The sequence below is a fragment of the Vulpes vulpes genome, chromosome 10, assembly GCF_048418805.1.
Source record: "Vulpes vulpes isolate BD-2025 chromosome 10, VulVul3, whole genome shotgun sequence".
NCBI lineage: Eukaryota > Metazoa > Chordata > Mammalia > Carnivora > Canidae > Vulpes > Vulpes vulpes.
Window position 1 is genome coordinate 37811005 of NC_132789.1, and position 16335 is coordinate 37827339.

Genomic DNA, 16335 nt, shown 5'->3' on the forward strand with positions numbered 1-16335 from the left:
ACCCAGAATGTTTTTCATGTTGTATCATGGTGTGTGTGTGTGTGTGTGTGTGTGTGTGTGAGAGAGAGAGAGAGAGAGAGAGAGAGAGAGAGAGAGAGAGAGAGAGACTGTGTGTCTGGGTGTTTGAGCATAAGCATGTGTGCACATATGGGAACCCATGCAGACACACTTCACGTGGATGGTAAAATAGGCCTGAAGCAATTTGGTTAATATTCTGTGTCCATTGGTTAGAAATTCACTAACTAGATTTTGTCAATATCACTGTCTTGATTTGGGGCTTTTTAAAAATCGAAAATTCAGAATGAGATTCTCTTTGTGTTTGTTGCCCAGCTTGGTATTCTGAACTTTGTGCAATAAAAGGGGGCTTTGGTAAAATTCTGTCTAATCCAGCTGAATTGTAACTAAATGACAGAGTGTACATGCAGCAGGTGCAGCAGCTGACATCAGCAGCAGTGCTTCCTGTCCCTTGGGACTGTGCCATTCTCCTCAGGTGGTCCTGCCTCTTTCCTTTCCTTGGGTTGGGCTGGGCTGACGCTGTGCTGGGGATTGGCTCACAGAAAGTGGTGTGTATATGAGATCCATGTAGCATCGTACTGTATTTGTTGCTTTCTAATATTTTTTTTAATGTCCTAAACATCTTTCAGAGTGAAAGGGTGGTACTCGACAGCATGATTTAAGGTAGCTGAATAGTGTTTTATTTCATGTTTGTGCCATAATTTCTTTTTCTTTTTTTAAATTTTTATTTATTTATGATAGTCAAAGAGAGAGAGAGAGAGAGGCAGAGACATAGGCAGAGGGAGAAGCAGGCTCCATGCACCGGGAGCCCGATGTGGGATTCGATCCCGGGTCTCCAGGATCGCGCCCTGGGCCAAAGGCAGGCGCCAAACCGCTGCGCCACCCAGGGATCCCTGTGCCATAATTTCTATAGGCTAATTTCTCTTACATATTCATATCTATCCTTTTGGCAAATCTTTATGGTTAGCGTTGAATTTTTTCCCCTTGGGATTAATTCCTAGACATAAAATGTCATAGTCAACGTGGCTTTGGTATGCATTGCTTAATTGTTCAGTCAGAAGTTGTCCCACTTCGTATTCCACTCAGCAACGTAGGACTGATTGCTTTTCTTAGCACTTAAGTACATGATTCTTTCTTTTCATCTGTGCTCCTTGAGGCCAGGAACTTTTGAATGCTCTACTCAAAGAGTTATTTATTTTTTTTAAAGATTTATTTATGTATTCATTCAGAGAGAGCAAAGAGAGAGGCAGAGACACAGGCACAGGGAGAAGCAGGCTCCATGCAGGAAGCCTGATGTGGGACTCGATCCTGGGTCTCCAGGATCACACCCCAGGCTGCAGGCGGTGCTGAACCGCTGGGCCACCGGGGCTGCTCTACTCAAAGTTTTATATGAGGTATTCAAAAAGTGTTTATCAAATGAATAGCTAACATGGTTAGGCAACTATGTATGAGGTTTATTAATAAAAATCCCACAGCCTTGGTTTGGCGCCTGCCTTTGGCCCAGGGCGCGATCCTGGAGACCCGGGATCGAATCCCACATCGGGCTCCCGGTGCATGGAGCCTGCTTCTCCCTCTGCCTGTGTCTCTGCCTCTCTCTCTCTCTGTGACTATCATAAAAAAAAAATTTAAAAATCCCACAGCCTTGGGATGCCTGGATGGCTGAGTGGTTGAGTGTCTGACTTTTATTTGGGGTATGATCCCGGAGTGCCGGGATTGAGTCCCACATTGGGCTTCCTATATGGAGCCTGTTTCTCCCTCTGCCTGTGTCTCTACCTCTCCCTCCTTGTGTCTCTCATGAATGAATGAATGAATGAATGAGTAAATAAATAAATAAATAAATAAAATCTTTTATTTATTTTTTTTTAAATTTTAATTTATTTATGATAGAGAGAGAGAGAGAGAGAGAGAGGGAGAGAGGCAGAGACACAGGCAGATGGAGAAGCAGGCTCCATGCACCGGGAGCCCTACGTGGGATTCGATCCCGGGTCTCCAGGATCATGCCCTGGGCCAAAGGCAGGCACTAAACCGCTGCGCCACCCAGGAATCCCAATAAATAAAATCTTTTAAAAAGGCCACAGCATTTTTCTTTTATAATAGTTTTCCAGGTACTTCATTTAATAGGAATATGATTTAGAATTTTAGATAACTAAGACTGAAAAACCATGGTTCAGTTATCGTATATGGCAGGTAGAGCAGAGACTATGATGAACAAGCGCATTGGGCAGGCTTTTTGTTAGTGGAGATAATGTTAGATAAGGGAATGGAAGACTAATCATGAGATGTTCTCCCTTTCAGGTGAGCTTTAGAGTCTTTTGGTTCAGCAACTCCTCAGAAGCCCCCCTGTGAGAGTGAGTCATCTCTGTTGGTGTGTCCACAAGCCAGTGTGGGTAGGCTTACTTACATGTCTGAACAAGAGAGCACCTGTCCCACTACAGCCTCAGATCATGGCCTTGAGGATCGCAAGGTGGGCAGCATATCTGTTACTTCTTTAGGAAGGCTTATGATTTTAAAGTGATGCTGATATAGCAGTCAGACTCAAGTTGAGGCCTGTGTAAATTCTGTTGCTTGTTTTACCTAAAAGGTGTGTGATTGTGTGTGTGTGTGTTTTGATCAAATAACTACTCATGCTGGTTAGGCAGTAGAAGTCCAGCTCTGTAGTATCTGCTCTCTAAAATCTTTCAGTCTGGTGGAGGGTATTTGGCAGGCACACTGGAATGAAGTACACTGTGATCCACCTATGCTTAGATTTAGAGGGAGGTAATTACAAATGTGACTGGACTTGGTGATGGTTGAACAGAGCTCTATGGAGGGATAAGTAATGTTTTGAAGCCATATTTTGTAAGGCTACTTGGCAGGAAGGCAAAAGATAAACAAATGGGGGAAGGTATGGAGTTGTAAAATAAACAGTGTGTTTGAAGGAGCCCCGGAGCTTTGGAATGTCTGCAGTGAATTGTATATGGTGAAAGGAGGAAAGGCCAAACAGGAAGAGTCTTGTATATAAAATTTGGAAGTTCGACGACTTAAGCAGGACACTGATGTGATGTGTTGATGTTTAATTTTTTATTTTTATTTTTTTAAGGTTTTATTTAATTGGCAGTGAGAGTGCAAGCTTGTGTGTGAGTGACTGTGGGAGCCAAGGTGGGGGAAGGGATGTGGCAGAGGGAGAGGAAGAAGCAGGCTCCCCCCTCAGCAGCTCCATTCCAGGACCCTGGGATCATGACCAGAGCTAAAGACATGTGAATAACCAGCTGAGCCACCCAGGCTCCCGTGTTGATGGTCTCATTCATTTGGGGAATATAAAGTGTCCTGAAAGGGAATAAAGGAAATAAAGGGGAAAGGAGAGAAAATGAGTGGGAAATACCAGTGAGGGAGACAGGACATGAGAGACACCTAACTCTAGGAAATGAACAAGGGGTGGTGGAAAGGGAGGTGGGCGGGGAATGGGGTGACTGGGTGTCAGGCACTGACGGTGTCACTTGAGGGGATGAGAACTGAGTGTTATGGTATATGTTGGCAAATTGAACTCTAGTAAATATATACATAAAAATATTAAAAAGCTCATGCCATGGGCACTGTGAGGGAGTCATGGAGCAGTTGCAAGGTTACAATCAGGAGACTTTGACACAAGGCTGCTATAGTCAGCCAAGAGGTGGTGTGAGCATGGATTAAAGTAGTGGCAGTGGGGTTGGGAGACAAGCACATAGATCTGAGAGTTATATGTGGGAGAAGCTAGACATTTCTTATTTTTATTTTTAAAAGAATTTCTTTATTTGAGAGAGTAAGTGAGGGAGAGAGAGAACATGAACATGAGTTGGAAGAAGGAAGACGCAGGCTCCCCACTGAGCAGGGGTCCTGATGCTGGGCTCAATCCCAGGACCTCAGCATCAGGACCTGAGCTGGGAACAGACACTTGACCAACAGAGCCACCCAGGCATACCAAAGCTAGACATTTTTTTATCTATATGTTTGTTTTGTGAATATGACAGTATTCAATTTTTTTAGTGGGCTAAATATGAATATGGTGTGCAATATAGGTCTACTCCACCAAACCCTTAGTAAATATATCCAGGAAAGTTACTGTAAGTATGCTGTCATGTTGGACAAATCATTGAAAGCCATCTTTTTGATGACGCTGTTGAGTGTTGGATCTCTGTGTTCTTAGCTAGTTGGTTTTTTTTTTAATTAAATATGGTCTTTTTAAAAATTTTATTGATTCATTCATGACAGACCTGGAGAGAGAAAGAGGCAGAGGCACAGTGAGGTAGACACTGGTACCGTATTTTATATATGGCAGATGAAGCTGACTGTCAGAATTTAAGTACTTGCTTAAAGCCACAAAGCTGGCTAATGGTGCATCTGAGCTAAGAACCCTTGCAGTCTGACTCTAGGCCACGTGCTGATAGGAAGGATACTGCACTGCTTGATTATCTCCAGGATTCTATGAACCTATGTCATGCCACATTTACCTTATTTCTCCTACAGCGAAATAAAAATATACTTCATTTAACTTTGTTATATCATTCTCCAATGTTGTATTTTAATAGACATTTTGCTTCCTCTCTGCTTCCAATTCAGGCTTTTTATTTCTTCATTTGATCTTTAAATGGATGACATGGAATTGATTATGTTAAAAATTATGAGAATCAAATCATTTTATTGATATTGGGACATGTATTTTCTTCGTTAAAATCTTCTGGTTATGGAAGTAGCTAGACTTGGATAAATTTGAGCAAAAGTTTTTATTTCCCAATGTCTATGTGGAAACTCATAACTGAAAATGTAATATAGTATTGGCTTGAGGTTCAAAATGGCATGTGACAGACACGTAGGAGTTTAAGCTCCCCATGCTTCCACGAACTTCATTGAAAAGGCAGAAAAATGTATGTGCAGAGAAAGCTGGCTGCAAGGATCCTGGTGATCAGGAAAGGGTACACCCAGAAAATAATACCATTTGATACATTACTAAAATGTGTTCAACAAGAGGGGTGAAGGAGAAATCAGAGCAGAAAAATTTAAAAGTGTTTCTTTTTTTTTAAATTTTTATTTATTTATGATAGTCACACAGAGAGAGAGAGAGAGAGAGGCAGAGACACAGGCAGAGGGAGAAGCGGCTCCATGCACCGGGAGCCCGACGTGGGACTTGATCCCGGGTCTCCAGGATCGCGCCCTGGGCCAAAGGCAGGCGCGAAACCGCTGCGCCACCCAGGGATCCCAGAGCAGAAAAATTTAAAACAAAAATTGAAGCTGAAATTGGCTTCAGAGCATCGTTCACTGTGGAACTCACAACAGATTTCTTCCCCCCAGACAAGAGTCTGCTAAAGCATTGTTCCCATTGCAGCCCTCTGCTCCTCTGCTGACTTCAGTGTTTGTGACCTTGGTAAACATAGGAGAACAGTTGTTGAGGCTAAGAGAGAATTTCCTTGTTCTGGTTTGAGGGAAAGAGACTAAAAGAAGAGCAAAACAAAGCTTTCTGAAACCTCAGTACTTCACATCTGATGACCAGAGATACTTTCCTGTTTGAAGGGGGTTCTCAGATTAGTTCATGATGCTTAGGATGAGAAAGAAATCAGTCTGTTAGGAAGAGGAAAATATTACAGCAAATGGATAAACAAAGGTATTCCAGGCAAAAGGAACTCAAGGATTAGAAAATAACAGGTAATAGATAGAGACCGTTGCATTAAAAAGAAAAACACAGTTGTCAAAGAAAGGTACAGTATGTTAGATGATAGTGCCGTTGCCTTCTGGATGACAAAATAGAAGAGACTCAAAAACAAATATAAATGAATAAAATCTATGAAAATACAAGAGCAGTTTGACAAATCTACAATGATTCAAAATTTCTGTCCAAAGTAATAAACAACAACAACAACAAAATCTAATTGGGATATATATAAAGGATGTTATCATAAAGGTTAGGAAATTCAGTTTATTAGATGCATTGTACAGTGTTGTACCTTACTAAAAATAACTTTTATAGGATATTTGCAGACATCACACATACATTAGGTCATGGAGAGAATCTCAGTGTATTTCCAAAATTGATGCTCATTGGCCACATTTCTTGTTACTGTGAAATACAAATAAAAGTTCAGAGCAAATCAGGCCCCTGGATGGCTCAGTGATTGAGCATCTGCCTTCGGCTCGGGGTGTGATCCCGCGATCCTGGGATCCAGTGCCATGTCTGGTTCCCTGCATGGAGCCTGCATCTCCCTCTGCCTGTGTCTCTGCCTCTCCCTGTGTGTCTCATGAATAAATAAGTAAAATCTTAAAAAAAAATCAGAGCAAAAAGATAGATTCTTTGCCTCCCTAACCCAAATCTGTATCTCAGAAAGGAGCAGTGAACTCCAAGCTTGATTTGTACAAATGGGCAAGAAAATTGATGGGTTACTGGCAAGTCTAAGGGAAGGAGGGAGAGAATACACTGTGCGAAGTGCTGTTTGGGAAGAAAAGTGTATAGCAATCCTGACATCAGCAACAAATCCAGTAGGATGAAGAATGCATAGTATAATTGTGGATTCAAGTTTGGTACTCAAAAGACACACTTCCATGTCACTTGTTGGTTCTATTTAACTTACTTTGAAGTCTTTTAAAATTGAAATCACAAAGGATTGACTGAATTACTGATTTCAGATTATAAAGCTTCCTAAGGAAAATAAAGACATTTATGTATTGCAGCATATCTCCAGATGACTTTGTTTCCTGAAATAACATTGCTTTAATGAAAAATACTTGAATATATTCAGATTACAGATTGGATTCTTTTATTTGTGGTCTTTGCTGTCATAAGACAGTTTCTGTGTCTATTAAATTACTGATAACTGGGCAGCCCCGGTGGTGCAGCGGTTTAGCGCCGCCTGCAGCCCAGGGCGTGATCCTGGAGACCCTGGATCGAGTCCCACATCGGGCTCTCTGCATGGAGCCTGCTTCTCCCTCTGCCTGTGTCTCTGCCTCTCTCTGTGTCTCTATGAATAAATAAATAAAAATCTTTAAAAAAAATAAATTACTGATAACTATATCCCATAGTTATTTATAATTGTAGATTTCTAGAATAGCTTTATCTTTGCTAAAATGAGCTATAAAAAGTACATATCTGCAAAGATAGGCTTACGTATATGACAGTTAAAGTCATAATTCTTATAGCAATGAATCTAAGTACCAAAAATTGATATGTGATAATAGGGTGAGTATGCTGATGAAAGGGCTTACAAATTAGCATGAATACCTCTTAGGTTCTTTATAGCATTAGGCTAGACTTAAAAAAATCAAAGACTCAGTCAACTGCTTTCCAATCAGGACGATTCCTCATAAGGACAGTTTTCTCATTAAATTTCTTACTCAGATTTCGTGGAACTATATTTGATATTTCCACTAGGAAGTCTAGTATTGAGTTTAGGGTCAATTCAGCTGAGTCCACAAGATCTGCATCTGGGCAAACTCATGAATTTCATAGGCATTTATTAGAATACTCATTTTAAAAAGCATATTTACTGTTTTAAAAAAGCACAAAATAATATTTAAAGTAGAAATATGATAAATGTAAGCTGTTACTTTTTTAAGTTTGTAAGGCAATTCAAATTGTAGAATACAAAAGAAGCTTTAGTAACCTGAATATCTTTTTTAGCCTAGGGAACAAGACTTAACTTTAGATGTGATTCATCTTTTTGTTCTTTCTTCTTCTTCATCATCTCATTTGCTCTTTATAAACGCTAAGTTTAAAATCTTCTAACTTTATCAGTGGAGAAGCTGAGAACTTCAACGACATTTAGAAACTTGGGCAAAGGTACATAGTGAATAAATGTTGGAACAAGTCATCGTGCTATACCGCTGACCTGTTTATTCTTGAACTTGATGTTCATAATGGTACTATTTATAATACATACTTTCTTTTGCCATTGTATCTTTATTACGTTTTAAAATCCTCTGGTCAGATTTGATGCAGTGCTTTTCCCAAGAACTGACCATTTCTTGATGAGTCCTCCATAAATATTTGTCAGTTAATTTCTGGTCCAGATTGGTCCCTGGAAGGAGTGGGGTAGCTTTGTCATGTGGCAGCTAACCTTCAACCATTGAAGATGGAGAAGTGCCATCAGGAGTAAGGTAGCCAAGTGCTTGAAACTCCCAGGCCAAAAAAAAAAAAAAAAGAAACTCCCAGGCATTTTCATTTTCCTCTTCCCTATGTCTGCTTTTTTCTGTTCAGGCAGAAATCTTAAAATTTTGGTTTGCCCTTTTGACGGAGATCGCCTATTCTTGACCTTGTTTCTGACTTGGCTTTTTCTCCTGATGTGCCTCTTTTAGAACAGTTAGGCATTCCTTTCTGATTACTTCTTTCATTTCAAGCATTTATTGTGACTCTATCCTATCTTTTTACTCTGATTAACTCAGGCAGAGTGGCTCAAGATAAAGGGTGTGGGCATATTTCTTGCCAATATCAGGGGCGATTAACATTTTTGAGCTTTGATTTTTTTAAATTAGACTTTTTATTTTGAGATAATTGTTGACTCATATGATCTTATAAAGCATACTGGAGATCCCCTGTACCCTTGATCATGTTTCCCCTAAGGGATATGCAAATACAAAACCACAGTTCAGTATCCCAACAAACTGACACTGGAACAAAGTACAGAACGTTTCCATCATTACGTGGCTTGTCCATTTTGCCCATTTAGAGCCACCCTGGCTTCCCTCCCACATTCTCCTTTTCCGTAACAGCTGATATACTAACCTGTTCGCTAAATCTCTAATTTTGTCACTTCAAGACTATCATGTAAATAGAAGCATATAACGTGTAGCATCTTATGATTTTTTTCCCATTCAGCACAATTCTCTGGAAATTCATCCTGATTGTTTTGTTGTGTTTCACTAGTGTGGTTTTCTGTTTGTTTTTGCATTGTGAGTACAATCTTATAGTATCAATCTAGCACATTATGTTTAACCATTCACCTTTTGGATGATATCTGGGTTGTTTCTGTTTTTTAGCTATTATGAATAAAGCTTCTAATACATATTCATTTATAAGTTTATGTATGAATAGAAATTTTTAATCTCTCTGGATGACCAAGAATGCAATTGCTGGGACATATGTTTATTTTTTTTTTAGCAAAGTGCCAACCGGTTTTCCATAATGTACCATTTACATCTCTGCATCTTTGGTAGTATTGATGATGAAATTTTTAATTTTAGACATTGTCATAGGTGTCTTATTGTAGTTTTATTTTATTTTATTTTTATTTTTTTTCATTGTAGTTTTAATTTGCATTTACGGGCAGCCCTGATGGCGCAGTGGTTTAGTGCCGCCTATAGCCTGGGGTGTGATCCTGGAGACCCGGGATCGAGTCCCACGTCAGGCTTCCAGCTTGGAGCCTGCTTCTCCCTCTGTCTGTGTCTCTGCCTCTCTCTCTCTCTCTCTCTTCCTGTGTCTCTATGAATAAATAAACAAAATCTTTAAAAAAAATAATTTGCATTTACTTACTGGTTAACTGTATTGAAGGTATTTACCATCTGTAAATCTGTATATCCTGGGGCACCTGGGTGGCTCAGTGGTTGAGTCTTAGCCTTTGGCTCAGGTCTTGACCCCAGGATCATGGGATGGAGTCCTGCACTGGATTCCCCAAAGGGAACCTGCTTCTCCCTCTGCCTCTCTCTGTGTGTCTGTGTCTCTCATGAATAAATAAATAAAAATTTAAAAAATAAATCTGTATATTATTTTCAGTGGAATGGATAATTTCCTTTCCCCATGTTCTTTTTTTAAAAGATTTATTTATTTATTTATTCATGATAGAGAGAGAGAGAGAGAGAGGCAGAGACACAGGCAGAGGGAGAAGCAGGCTCCACGCAGGGAGCCCGACGTGGGACTCCATCCTGGGACTCCAGGATCGCGCCCCTGGCCAAAGGCAGGCGCCAAACCACCGAGCCACCCAGGGATCCCCCTCCTTCCCCATGTTCTAATTGTATTTTCTTAATTCTTCAATTTTGAAATTTCTTTATCTATTCCAGACATTATTTTGCAGGTACTCTTCACAGGGTCTAAAGTTTTTAATTCTGATGAGATCCAATTTATCAACTTTGCCCTTTACAAATGGTGTTTTTGGTATTGAGTATAAGACCTTTCCTTAGCCCTAGATCTCAAAACATGTCTTCCATGTTTTTTCTATCAGTTTTTTAGTTTAAATCTTTTATCAATTTTGAATTAATTTTTGTATAAAGTATGAGATTTAGCTCAAGGTTCATTTTTATCATGTGTGACAATGGATGTAGAATTGCTCCAGCAGCATTTATTAAAGGGGCCATCTTTATTGAATTACTTTGATAGCTCTACTGAAATTGGGCATATGTGTGTGCATCTGCTTCTGAATATTCTGTTTCACTGATCAATGCATTTCTTTTGACAGTACCAAATGGTCTTAGTTTCTATAACTAGAGAATAGTCAGGTAGGCAAAATAAGATACTTTATTCTTCCTTTCAAGGTAATTTTGAATATTCCAGGGTTTTTTACCTTTTCTTTTTTTTTGTTTTTGTTTTTTACCTTTTCATATAAATTTTAATGTAATCTTATGTCTGTAAAACATCTTGCTAGGATTTTAAAATGAATTGGTTTAAACATATAGTTCATCTTGGAAGATAATTGAGATCTTTATTTTTTCTCGTCTTCCAATTCAGAAGCAAGATATGTCTCCCCATTTATGTGTATCTTTGATTTATTCCATCACATTTTGTAGTTTTTTAGCATACATATCCTGTATGTGTTTTGTTAGATTTACTTCTCAGTATTTTTTTAATTGATCATAAAAGTTTTTTTTTTTTTAATTTGGGTGTTTATGTGTTCATTGCTTGTCTACAGAAATCAAATAGATATTTTTATATTGATATTCTACTGTGATATAGACTGAATGTTTGTACCACCCCATAGAGATCCAACCCCCAAAGATGTGGTATTTGGAGGTGGCCTTTTGGAGGTTGTTTAGCAGTTGTGTCCTTATAACAGAGACCCCAAAAATGCTCCATTACCCCTTCTGCCATGCAAGGACACAACAAAGAGATGATTCCCTGTGAACTGGGAAGTGTATCTACAAAAGACGATAAAAGTTGCTGGTGCTTAATCTTGGACTTCTTAGTTTCTAGAACCATGCAAAATACATTTCTGTTTGTTTATAAGGTGCTCACCCTATAACAGTTCTGTTAGCAGCCTGAATAGACTATGACATATTGTAACCTTGCTCAATTCACTCACTGTTTCTAGGAGATTTTTAATTTTTTTTATTTTTTGAGATTTTCTATATAGAAAATATGTCGTCTATGAAAAAGCACAGTTTTATTTATAAACCTTTTCTTCTATTGTGAATGCTTTTTATTTTCTTGCATAATTGTACAGTTATGTTTCTTGAGCCTTTAGCACTCTGTTAATTACAATTTATTGGTGTGGACATTTTTTTTTGAGAGAATGCATATGAGCAGTGAGGGGAGGGGCAGAGAGAGAGAGAGAGAATCTCAAGTAGACTCCCCGCTGAGAGGCACCAGATTTGGGGCTAGATCTCACAACCTTGAGATCATGACCTGACCTGAAATCAAGAGTTAGACGCTCAATCTACTGAGCCACCCAGGAGCCCCGGGTGTGGACATTTTTGCTTTATTCTCCTTTCTTAGCAGCATTTAGTTGTTTGAACATTAAGTATAGCATTACATGTAGTTTTTGTAGACGTTCTTTATACAGGTGACAAAATCTCCCCTCTATTCTTATTTTTCTGAGTGTTTTTATGATGAATGGGTATTTATCAAATATTTTTTCGGTATCAATCGATATGAAAAATTAATATTTTCAGTAGGCTAATATAGGATTATATTGATTGATTTTAAAATATTGAGCTACCCTTGCATTCCTGGAATAAACCTCACTGGTCATGGTTTATAATTCTCTTTATATGTAATTGCATTCTATTTGCATATATTTGTTAGAGATTTTGGCATTTGTATCATGAGGGATATTGATCTGTAGATTTATTTGGATTTTACTGTTTTTGTTTTGGTATTAGGGTAATACTAACTTCATAAAATGAATTTTTTCCTTCTGTATTATGGGAAGGAATTATTTGGAAATTGATATTCTTTTTTTTTTGATATTCTTTTTTTAAAGAATTTATTTATTCCTGAGAGACAGGGAGAGGCAGAGACACAGGCAGAGGGAGAAACAGGCTCTATGCAGGGAGCCCGACCTGGGAACAGGTCTCGAGGATCAGGCCCTGGGCTGAAGGTGGCGCTGAACCGCTGAGCCACCCAGGCTGCCCAGAATCAATTCTTTTAAAAATATTTTGTAGAATTCTTAGTGCAGCCAGCCTGAAGATATCTATTTTAGGAGTTTTTAACTAGAAATTCAATTTCTTTACAGCTAAAATACTCAAGTTTTCTATTTTCTTTTGTATTAGTTTATTTTACTATTATTGTTTTTTTAGGATTTTATTTATTTATTCATGAGAGACACAGAGAGAGAGGCAGAGATGTAGGAAGAGGGAGAAGCAGGTTCCCTGTTTGGAGCCTGGCGTAGGACTTGATTCCTGGACCGCAGAACCACACTGTGAGCCGAAGGCAGATACTCAACCACTGAGCCACCCAGACATCCCGTTAGTTAATTCTTTTTAAGGAATTAGTCCATTTTATCAAAGTTGTCAAACTTATGTGTATAAAATATTTGTAGTATTACGTTATTAGCCTTCTAATGTCTACAGGGTCTATAACGGTGTCCCTTGTTTCGTTACTGATGTTGGCCATTGGTATCTTCATTTTTTGTTCGATCTTGATAAAGGTTTGTCACTTTGATCATTTTAAACAAACAGCTATTTGTAACTTATTTTTTTGAGTTGTTTTTCTGTCTTCAATTCATTGACATGTGGTCTTTATTATTTTCTTTTGGTTACTTTGTTTTTTTATTTTGTTTTTTGTTTTTCTTTTTCTAGGTCCTTGTGAGTGAGAGAGCACAAGCAGGGGGAGCATCAGAGAAAGAGGGAGAAGCAGACTCCCCACTGAGTAGGAAGCCCAGTGTAGGGCTTGGTCCCAGGACCCTGAGATGATGACAGGACCTTAAGGCTGATGCTTCCCCAACTAAGCCACCCTGAAACCCCTCCTTCTCTTTTTACATTGCGGATTTCTGGTGGTGGTTGGTGCACACATGATGCATGATGCATGATGTCAAATTTCTCCAAGTTGATGAGTGTATACTCTATCTTGGTATAGGTTCTGTGGGTCCTGTAAAGGAATGCATATGTTGATGTTGATTAGTAGAATCTTTTGTAAATGTTGATTAGATCCTATTGATTAATGATGTTTTTAGTTGTTCTGTATCCTTCTTACACTTCCATGTAGTTATTTTAAGAGTTGTGGAAAGAGGGGTTTTGGAATCTCCAACTATAGTTGTTAATTTGTGTATTTCTCCTTTTATTCCTATCAAATTTTGTTTCACATAGTTTTCTTTCTTCTCTTTTTTAATGTAGTTTTCACTATGTTTGTTACATATACATGAAGAGTTGTTATGTCTTCTTGGTGGATTCGCTCTTTTACCATTATTTGATATTGTTCTTTGTCCCTGGTAATTTTTATTTCAATGATTGTGTTTTCACTTCCAAAATTTCATTTTATGTTTATAGTTGCTGTATATCTGCTGGGACGTCCCCCCCCCCTCCGTTTTTTCAAGCATTTTATCAACTGGTCATTCAAGCATTTTTAGGATATCTGCTTTAGATTCTTAGAATTCTAATATGCCTGTGGTTTTTTTTTTTTTTTTTTTTGTCATTTTGTTTTGGGATCTGTTGGTTGTCTTTTATCATTCAGTTTGAGACCTTCCTGGTTCTTGGTATGACTAATGGATATTTTATGAGACTAGGGTTCTCACTCACCCTATTGTGACAGTGGAGTGCCCTCCTTATTGCTAGGCGGGGATTGCAATTCTGTCTCCCTACTAGGCCTCCGCTAATACATCCATGGCTGGGAAGTATAGGAATGCCACTTTCTTGCTCCCCAGGTGGCTTCTACTGACTCTATGAGCTGAAGGGGTTGTCATGGTTACTGATGAAAATTCTTTCTTTTGAGTAGGCCTCCCTGACATTATGACACTACACTGTGAGACTCTCACCGCCATCACAAAAGAAGGAAGGAGGAGGGCACCTTGTTACTACCAACTGGGGGTAGAAGTCCAGGTTCCACATGTGGTCTCCCCTGACAGCAAGGGTGAAGGTGGGAGGCATCTACTCAGTTTTCTGTGAGACCTCTCTAGCAGGCGGTTGGGTATAATTTGTTAGCATCCAATAAGGATGGAAATCTAGGTTCCTCACTTAATATTTGCAGAGTGGGGCAGGACAAAAGTCTTTCGGTGGTGTTTGACTCTGTCTTGGTGGACTGCCATTGTCCTTGTCCTTTGGCTAGAGAAAGCAGTCTTCTTTTGGGGTGTTTATATCTGTGCTCATTGGAGTTTCTCAGTTGCCAGTTCTTTGCTTCAAGTCCAGAATATACGAAGCAAGGAGAAAGCTCACTGAATTGGGGCACCTGGGTGGCCCAGTTGGTTAAGTGTCTGCCCCTGGCTTGGGTCATGATCTCAGGGTCCTGGGATGGAGCCCGAGTCTGGGCTCCCTGCTCAGCAGGGATTCTTTTTCTCCCTTTCCTTCTGCCCCCACTTGTTCTCTCTCTTGCTCCCTAGCTCTCAAATAAATAAGTAAATAAATAATATCTTTAAAAAGAAAATAAAAGAACCAACACTGAATTAGTTGCCATGTCTTACTTTGGTCCCTGGGATCCACTGCCACTTTGACTTTTTCAGTTTCTCCAGCTTTCAGGGATTTTTTGTTTTCTTTATATACTGTGTTTAGGATTTCGAGTTATGTTCAACCAGAGGAGCGGGGATAAGTATATCTAGTCTGAACTTTTTTTATTTGTAAATGTATTTGGTCTAATCTGCTTGCTGGTTGCCTCTCAGGGAAATTCATGAAATTTTTTATTTTTATTTTTGCATTCTTTTTTTTAATTTATTTTTTATTGGTGTTCAGTTTGCCAACATATAGAATAACCCCCACGTGCTCATCCCGTCAAGTGCCCCCCTCAGTGCCCATCACCCAGTCACCCCCACTCCCCACCCAACTCCCCTTCCACCACCCCTAGCTCCTTTCCCAGAGTTAGGAGTTTCTCATGTTCTCCCTTCTGATATTTCCCACTCATTTTTTCTCCTTTCCCCTTTATTCCCTTTCACTATTTTTTATATTCCCCAAATGAATGAGACCGTATAATGTTTGTCCTTCTCCGATTGACTTATTTCACTCAGCATAATACCCTCCAGTTCCATCCACATCGAAGCAAACGGTGGGTATTTGTCATTTCTAATGGCTGAGTAATATTCCATTGTATACATAAACCACATCTTCTTTATCCATTCATAAAAATTTGATAAAGAAAATTTTGATTCTTAGACAAACATATACTAAAATGATAAAGGCATGTACTAACATTACTTCCTTTATCGTTACTGGTGGTAAGGATATACATACACACACACCCATATGTATATAAGTGTATATATATATATACACACACATATATTTTTCTGAAACTTATTTTGAATATGATCTTAGTGGACACAAGAATATTCATTAAGGCTTCTGAAGCAATATAGGAAATTAATAAGCTGCAAACTCTTTCCTTGGTTGTTTTGTTGCTATAACTTCTTGGGAAATCATTGTGAAATAAATTTCTTAAGTAATTACACCATGATTTTTATGGACAAGTTTTTATCTAAATGAGCAATAATAGAACCTTATTTTTTGTATGATAAGTGCTATGTATGAAACTTGTAGTTTTTCATTGCTACTTTCACTGGTACTGCTTTAGAGTTGTACTCTAGTCTATTAAGTAATAAGTGAACTGAAAATACTGTCTCTTTTGAGAAGTCATTATTATACTTGTCATGAAATATATGTCTTTGCACTATTAACATTTACTGCTTTTACTCATTTATCAGTGCGATTAGGGTAATATTCTCTAGTTCTTATAGAATTAATTGAAAAATAGGAGAGCTGTGAGAGATAAGACTAAAGAATTCTTGGGGAGGGAAATTAAGGAAATTTAATTAGTATTCTACTTCACTTTTTCCTTTGCTTATTTTTTCAAAAAAACTTACATAACAAGGTGTGTCTTTAAGAAGATTAGTACACAGTAATTTTTTCCCCTGTGGACCATTAAACAAGAATGAATCTTAGCTGATTCTGCTTCTGTTCTGGAAAGTGAGGGTAGGGCAGAACATTAATATTTCTAAAAGTCTGAGCTTTCTTTATACTGCTCCTCATCTGCCC

General features: G+C 38.6%; 1 long non-coding RNA gene across 1 annotated transcript in view; it reads left to right on the plus strand.

Annotated features, from left to right (window-relative positions):
* LOC112912499 (uncharacterized) overlaps positions 1-6109 on the plus strand; it is a 28831-nt gene extending 22722 nt beyond the window's left edge. Inside the window, exon 4 of the long non-coding RNA XR_011994748.1 lies at positions 2311-6109. This is a non-coding gene — a long non-coding RNA (uncharacterized lncRNA). The remainder of the gene's footprint in view (positions 1-2310) is intronic.
* Positions 6110-16335: the final 10226 nt, after the last annotated feature.